Source organism: Danio rerio, chromosome 1 (genome assembly GCF_052040795.2).
Source record: "Danio rerio strain M-AB ecotype USA chromosome 1, GRCz13ab, whole genome shotgun sequence".
In the NCBI taxonomy this organism is placed as follows: Eukaryota; Metazoa; Chordata; class Actinopteri; order Cypriniformes; family Danionidae; genus Danio; species Danio rerio.
In genome coordinates, this window is record NC_141021.1 from 55,898,936 (window position 1) to 55,907,500 (window position 8,565).

Below are 8,565 nucleotides of genomic sequence, written 5' to 3' on the forward strand. Positions count from 1 at the left end.
AAATTATTCGCCCCTTTTGATTTTTTTCTTCCCAAATGATGTTTAACAGAGCGAGTATTTTTTACAGTATGTCTGATAATATTTATTCTTCTGGAGAAAGTCTTATTTGTTTTATTTTGGCTAGAATAAAAGCAGTTTTTACGAGGCAGTGGCGCAGTAGGTAGTGCTGTCGCCTCACAGCAAGAAGGTCGCTGGTTCTAACCTCGGCTCAGTTGTGGAGTTTGCATGTTCTCCACTGCCTTCGCGTGGGTTTCCTCCTGGTGCTCCGGTTTCCCCTACAGTCTAAAGACAATGTCACTTTAAATGCCACTTTAAGCTGTATAGAAGTGTCAAAAAATATCTAGTCAAATATTATTTACTGTCATCATGGCAAAGATAAAATAAATCAGTTATTAGAGATGAGTTATTAAAAATGTTATTATTAGAAATGTGTTGAGGAAATCTTTTCTCTGTTAAACAGAAATTGGGGGAAAAATAAACAGGGGGGGCTAATAATTCTGACTTCAACTGTATATTAGATATACCCAAACTTTGTTGTATTACATTTACAATACTTCAATTTACAATTTTATAATACATATTACACACAATAACAACATCAGCTAATAAATATCAGAATTATAATATAATTATACAATTATTATTATAATGCAGAATTATGATTAATTATTTATTACTAGTAATATTTAGCATTTTTTTTAAAGATAAGCAAAGGATAATTTTATTATTAATGTTATAACATTGTAACTCAATATTGTTAATATAAATGAATTAATAATAAAATAATTAATGTATATTTATACTAAATGTTTTTGTTGATGTCATTATTCAATTATAATTGCAAATAATACACTTTTTTTGTCAATACTAAAAGTTCTGCAGTGATTCAGCATGTGGAAATGAATGTTTTTCTGTGTGTGGTTCAAATAATGTGCGATTATAAATAATATAACAATTATTATTGAGCAGAATAATGATGATGATTAATTATCTTACATTTATTACTAGTAACATTTATTAATGTTGTTATAACATTGTTACACAATATTGTTAATAATTAATCATATGAATTGATGATAAAAATAATTAATATTTTCATTCATTCATTTTTTTTGTCAGCTTAGTCCCTTTATTAATCTGGGGTCGCCACAGCGGAATCAACCGCCAACTTATCAAGCACAAGTTTTATGCATTTCCAGCTACAACCCATCACTGGGAAACACCCATACACTCTCATTCACACTCATACACTATGGACAATTTAGCCTACCCACTTCACCTGCATCGCATGTCTTTGGACTTGTGGGGAAAACCGGAGCACCCGGAGGAAACCCATGCCAACACTAGGAGAACATGCAAACGCCACACAGAAATAACAACTGACCCAGCTGAGGCTCGAACCAGCGACCTTCTTGCTGTGAGGTGATTGTGCTACCCTCTGTGCCACTGTGCTGCCATAATTAGTATATTATATTATATTATTATATAACAATTATCATTTTTGTTGACGTTCTAATTTTTATTCAATTATAATTGCAAATAATAAACTTTTTCTTTTTTTGTCAATGCTTAAAGTTTTCCAGTCATTCAGCCTGTGAAAATGAAGGTTTTTTGTTTGCGATTATAAATAATATGACAATTATTATTGAGCATAATTATTATGATGATTATTTTACATTTATTACTAGTAATATTGTAATATTTATTTAGTTTTACATTGAAAACAAAAGTTAATTTATTATTAACAGCACATTATTCTATAAAAATATTTTTAATAATAATAACATGAACTATTAGTATTGATTAACAATAATATTGTCATTAATATTAATAATATTCCAGTGTAATTTAAATTAATAAAGCTTTTTTGCTTAATACAAAAAGTTCTGCAGTGATTCAGCATGTCAGATTAAGCGTTTTTTTGTCTGTGATATAAATAATGCACTATTATGCAGAATTGATGTTGATTATTTTACATTTCTTACTAGTTATATTTTGTGTTTATTTTTGCATTATAAACAAAAGCTCATTTATTATTTACATTATTATAGAAACTAAATATTTTAAATAATATTAGCTATTATTAAACATTAATAAGTGTTGTTGTTCAATTATATTTTAAAATAAGGCACTCTTCTTTCGTCAATACTAACAGTTCTGCAGTGATTCAGCATGTGAGAGGATGTTTTTCTGTGTGTTTGTGCTCAGTCATGCTGGAGCGGATGCAGTTCAGTGTTTGTGCGTCAGGCGTCAGTGATGAACATGAATCTCCTGCTGATGTTCAGAGGGTGTGAGAGTCAACAGCCAATCAGAATCTGCTATTCCGGCTCCTCCCTCTGCTAAAACCAGTTAAACTGCAGCATCCACCTATTAAACGCTCGCAGGAAGTGCTTTTATGGTCGTATGGTAAACAAAAGCCCCTCAGCGCTCACCTGCACCTCATGTCTGTTCCGCTTATTCGCTTACTTATCCAGAATATGGCTTTATCTTTAACCTCGTATCTCTTGAACTGCGTCCAAGTGTTGTGCCATAGATTAGCAACACAAACACTCAATCCTGTACATTTGACGCTTATGAATTAACTAATAAAATCAAAGTCTACTTGAAGAGTGCGCAGTTGACAGAGCGTGTGGAGCAATGAGTGTTGCATTAATGCACAGGGTCTAAAACACACAGAAATCAAGAGTGTGTGTTCAATTGATTGTGTGTTTACACGTGTTTCAGGACTTGATTATGTAATGGTGAGAATAGCCGAGTCTTCCTTCAGCTCAGGAGGTCAACAGCAGGTCAATATCCTACATCTGCTTTTAGTTTTCAACTTTCTCTCTTGTTTGCTTTCTTGATTTCTTAGTTTAACTTTTTTTTTTATGAAATTATGACAATTGATATTATAAATTATAGTGGTTATAATTTTTTTTTATTAACATTCAAATATTCTTATTTACTGCCTTAATCCTTTGAGGTATAGATTCAACAAGGTACTGGAAATATTCCTCTCTCCTGTTCCACCACATCCCAAAGGTGCTCTATTGGATTGAGATCCGGTAACTGTGGAGGCCATTTGAGTACAGTGAACTCATTCTCATGTTCAAGAAACCAGTCTGAGATGATTCACACTTTGACATGGTGCGCTATTCTGCTGGAAGTAGCCATCACAGGATGGGTACACTGGTCATAAAGGGATGGACATGGTCAGCAACAATACTCAGGTAGACTGTGGTGTTGACACGATGCTCAATTGGTACTAATAGACCCAAAGTGTGCCAAGAGAAATCTCCCGCACCATTACACCACCACCACCAGTCTAAACCGTTGATACAAGGCTGGATGGATCCAAGCTTTCATGTTGTTGCCTAATTCTGACCCGACCATCCAAATGTTGCAGCCGAAATCGAGACTGTCAGACCAGGCAACGTTTTTCCAATTGTCTATTGTCCAATTTTGGTGAGCCTGTGTGAATTGTAGCCTCAGTTTCCTGTTCTTAGCTGACAGGAGTGGCACCCGGTGTGGTCTTCTGTTGCTGTAGCCCATCTGCCTCAAGGTTGGACATGTTGTTTGTTCAGAGATGCTTTTCTGCAGACCTCGGTTGTAACGAGTGGTTAGTTGAGTTCCTGTTGTCTTTCTATCAGCTACGCCAGTCTGGCCATTCTCCTCTGACCTCTGGCATCAACAAGGCATTTGCGCACACAGAACTGCCGCTCACTGGAAATTTTCTCTTTTTCTGATCATTCTCTATAAACCCTAGAGATGGTTGTGCGTGGAAATCCCAGTAGATCAGCAGTTTCTGAAATACTTAGACCAGCCCGTCTGGCACCAACAACCACACCACGTTCAAAGTCACTTAAATCACCTTTCTTTCCCATTCTGATGCTCGGTTTGAACTGCAGCAGATCTTGATCATGTCTACATGCCTAAATGCACTGAGTTGCTGATGTGATTGGCTGATTAGAAATTTGTGTTAAAGAGGAGTTGGATAGGTGTACCTAATAAAGTGGCCGATAGATAGATAGATAGATAGATAGATAGATAGATAGATAGATAGATAGATAGATAGATAGATAGATAGATAGATAGATAGATAGATAGATAGATAGATGGATAGATGGATAGATAGATAGATAGATAGATAGATAGATAGATAGATAGATAGATGTTTTTACTATTACAGTATTCCTATTTTGAGTTTTATTGGTTGTAGTAAGAAATGTTATTAATTAATCAATAGTGTATTATATTATTATTATTAGTAATAATTTAATGGTGCGGTGAGATTGTTAAGGCTCATGAGTACTAAATGTGCTGAACTCTGGGTCAGATGATGATTCAGCAGATGAAGATCATGATCAGTTGTAGTTTTGGTTTATTACACAAGGTGTAAATCATCAGCATTTAGAGCTGATCTGAGTTCAGTCTGAGCGTCAGCAACGGTTCCTGTGTTTTCACTACTGTAAAAAGACAGTATAGCATGAATGAAGCAGCGGCTGCTCTGTGATCTTGTGTTTGGTCTTGTCAGAGCAGTAATTTCAGCCGCTCAGCTTCACTTCAGCACATGTGTTGTGTGTTTGTGTTCTGATTGTACACAGGGAAACCTTTCAAGCAATGTTACCAGGAAATATTGCAGAACAGTTGTGCTTGGCTGCTTTCCTATTGAGAAGGGTCAACAAACCTTTACCTGTATTACATCATTTCCCAAAGCTGCCCAGCAGAATTGCTCAAAGTTGCTCAGTGCATCATCAGCATTACTCTTGCTGCTGTGCAGTCAAATATCTGCTCATCTTAATCTGTAAGGAAAGGTCTGGAGCACTCAACCACTATACAAGGTGTGTGCACAAAATGCAAATATAATGAACTCCAGCAACACTTGTAATAAAAATCACAATCAAGCATTACGGTGGATTTTTAATTGTAAATTTGGATTAAATTTGAACTCTGCCTCTCTAATTGAGATCTTTGTTGTTTTGGTGTCATAATCATACTTATCTGTTTTTTGAAAATTATATAATATGGCTCATTATCTAACAGATATGGATGTCTGAAGCAGCTTTGCATGCTGTGATTTCAATGTTGCTCTGTATTTTTTTCTGCCGTCCTGACGCAGCAGCTTTAACTCAGCCAATGGTGTGGGTTTAGGGCTGAGGCAAACCTTTTTTTCTGACCAATAGTGGATGGAGGAGTGTTTCTGGAAAAAAAAAACATGTTTGAAAAAAAGACTCTACAGATCAGTTTAGAAATTAGTGCTGAAGAAATCACGCTGTAAAACAAAACAACATAGAGCATGATTGGTGACAGAGTGGTTTGATGAACATGAAAGTGAAGTTGAACATCCCCCATGGCCTGCACAGTCACCAGACACTAACATTATTGAGCACTTTGTTTTTTAGATGTGAGTCAGGAAATGTTTTCCTCCACCAGCATCACAAAGTGCCACTATAGCTACTATTCTGCATGAAGAATGGCTCTAAATCTCTCAGGCCACTATGCAGGACTTGTGTCTGTCATTCTTAAAACAAACTGATGCTGTATTGGTTGCAAAAGATGGACCTATACCATACTAATGAGTTATTGAACTCTAAAACCAGGAGTTTCAGATTCATTGCCCAAGCCCTGACAAAGTCTTGTCGCCTATCCAAGTTTTAGGAACAACAAATAATAACTTGACTTCTAGTTGATCATTTGGTATCAGAAGTGGTTTATATAAAAGGTAAAGGCCTCTAGATTACGCTTATTTTAGCGAAATAAAATATGATCATGCCTTGATTTTTAATTATTTCATTAGGACAGTAAGGTCTGACTTTGCTTAGACAAAAGTCTTGTCACTCAACAGAAATTGTTTCCTGTATAGAATATAAAGTCCTGCTGCAGTGGAAACAGAATGAATATTGTGTCTGACTCCATCATGAGCTTGGAGGACTGCATCCATACATCTCTGACATGACTCAAATCACTGATTAATAAACTCATCTGGAATGGCAGAGAAAGCGTACTTGCAGGACTTCCAGAGTTTACCAAGATTCTTTGGCTTCATCTTCAATGCCTCCTCCTCCATCTTACCCCAGACATGCTCAATAATGTTCATGTCTGGTGACTGGGCGGGCCAATCCTGGAGCACCTTGACCTTCTTTGCTTTCAGGAACTTTGATGTGGAGGCTGACGTGTGAGAAGGAGCGCTATCCTGCTGAAGAATTTGCCCTCTCCTGTGGTTTGTAATGTAATGGGCAGCACAAATGTCTTGATATCTCAGGCTGTTGATGTTGCCATCCAAACCATGATTTTTCCTTCACCAAACTTGACTGATTTCTGTGAGAATCTTGGGTCCATGCTGGTTCCAGTAGACTTTCTGCAGTATTTGTGATGATTGGGATGCTGTTCAACAGATGATTCATCAGAAAAATCCACCTTCTCCCACTTTTCCAAATGATCAACTAGAAGTCATTATTAGTTGCTCTTACAACTGGGACAGATGACAAGACTTTTGTCAGGTAGTGTGTATGCTGTAAATCAGTCTGTTTGTTGAAGGATGTACAGATGGTCTGGTTGTGATGAACTGAACTCCTGCATGTTTTCCTCCATCTGTTAAACATTCCTCCTGGTTTGTTATTTGTCTTGTGTTTTTCTCTTTTCCCACCCTGCTTTCAGCCAATCAGCTGACAGGCTGAGTACTGTCCTGTGCTCCCATTGGCTGAGAGCTTCACTGTAACGACTCATTCATTAGAATCTGCTGTAAAACTAACATCAGCAGGTTTTTTCAGTTACCAGATGCGCTGGTACATACATTGCTTAAAGGGACAGTTCAGCCATTAAATCAATATTTACAGCTGGTTTGCTAAACGTCAGGCCATCTAAGATGTACTGCACTAGTGCCAGCTCTGTTGTTTCAGAGCCTGTAATGTAGAACTGAATTTATTGAGACGGTATCTTTCACTCATTATTGTCATAATAAAACCGCAGGCAATAATCTGACCTTTTTACATTTGACATTTATAGACCACAGAAATTAGTTTTCCATTGCTTATGATTGAAAGAGCAGATACACTGAAAAAAGATTCATAGATGATTCCTTGGATTTAATTTTTTTAAGTTAAGTGGCTGTAAATTTGTTTAGGCTGAATTTAAACAAACAAATTAAGTAGAACATTATTTATTTGTTTAAATTCAACATCTATAAATTGTTTGCCGGCATTTTGCAGACATAATTTGTTAGTGTGAGACAAAATACCGATATTTGAAAATCTGCAATCCCAGGGTTCAAAATAAATTAAAATATCGAAAATTCACCTCTAAAATTGAACAAATTAGGTTCTTTGGAATTACTCATCAAAAATGTAGTTTTAATGTATTTAATGTAGGAAATTTACAAAATTCTTCATGAAACATGATCTTTACTTAATATTCCAATGATTTTAGCAAGTAATTAAAGTTTTGACCAATAAAATATATTTGTGGCTATTGAGAAAAATAAACTGACTGAATAAGACTCCAGTGTCACAGAGTTATGATTTGTATGTAGTTGTGATAAATTACAGTAACTTCCACAAGTTACAGCATCTGTGTTTTTATTTATTTATTTGTTTTATATATCTTATTATTAATCTTCAATAACCCCAGTTTCAACTAAAGATCTTGGTCACACGTTATTTTAATATAAAGTTATGCCATCAACAAATCATTAACTACACTGTGAAAATGTTTCTGTTTGCTGCCTTAAATATTTTAGTTAAATCAAAGGAATTTTTCATCATTTTCATGTCAGCTTAAATCGATCAAAGTAACTAAAACTGTTAAGTTGAACTTTGTATAACCTAAAAAACATAGTTAAAACCTGATTAATGTGATCAAATAAAGTAAAGTAACATACAAAAACATTTGTTTTTATGACTTTTTGTCATAGAACTTTATTCAGTGCAGGTAGTCGTTTAGTTTTGCAAGTGTGTGAGTGTCATTCATTCATTTTCTTGTCGGCTTAGTCCCTTTATTATTCTGGGGTCGCCACAGCGGAATGAACCGCCAACTTATCCAGCACATTTTTACTCAGCGGATGCCCTTCCAGCCACAATCCATCTCTGGGAAACAACCACACACACATTCACACACACACTTATACACTATGGCCAATTTAGCCTACCCAAATCACCTGTACCGCATGTCTTTGGACTGTGGGGGAAACCGGAGCACCCGGAGGAAACCCATGCAGGAAAATGTGTGTGTGTGTTTGTGTGTGTGTGTTTACCAAATATTAAATATTAGGAATCATATTTAATATGTATAATATAATAATATTTAAATATTAGGAATCACCATGAACCCAATTTCAACAAATAACATGTGGTTGAACCTTATTTTACAGTACAATTCACACAATTAGCAAACCATTAACTAAGACTTTCAGCTCAATCAACTGCAAATGAGCTGCTTATTAATAGTCAGAAAGGTAGTAGTTGGCTTTAGGTATGTAAAATAAAGGATGATACTTTATGTGCTAATAAACAGTTCACATCTTATAGTAATAAATCCAGTAATAAATCCGATGCATTGTTACCTAACCTAAAGTGCTACCAGAAATCTTCT

At 35.6% G+C, this 8,565-nt stretch overlaps 1 long non-coding RNA gene across 1 annotated transcript in view; it reads right to left on the bottom strand.

Moving 5' to 3' along the window:
• Positions 1 to 8,565, bottom strand: part of LOC147847018 (uncharacterized) — a 919,394-nt gene that overhangs the window by 413,262 nt on the left and 497,567 nt on the right. The gene's annotated exons all lie outside the window — the stretch shown is intronic.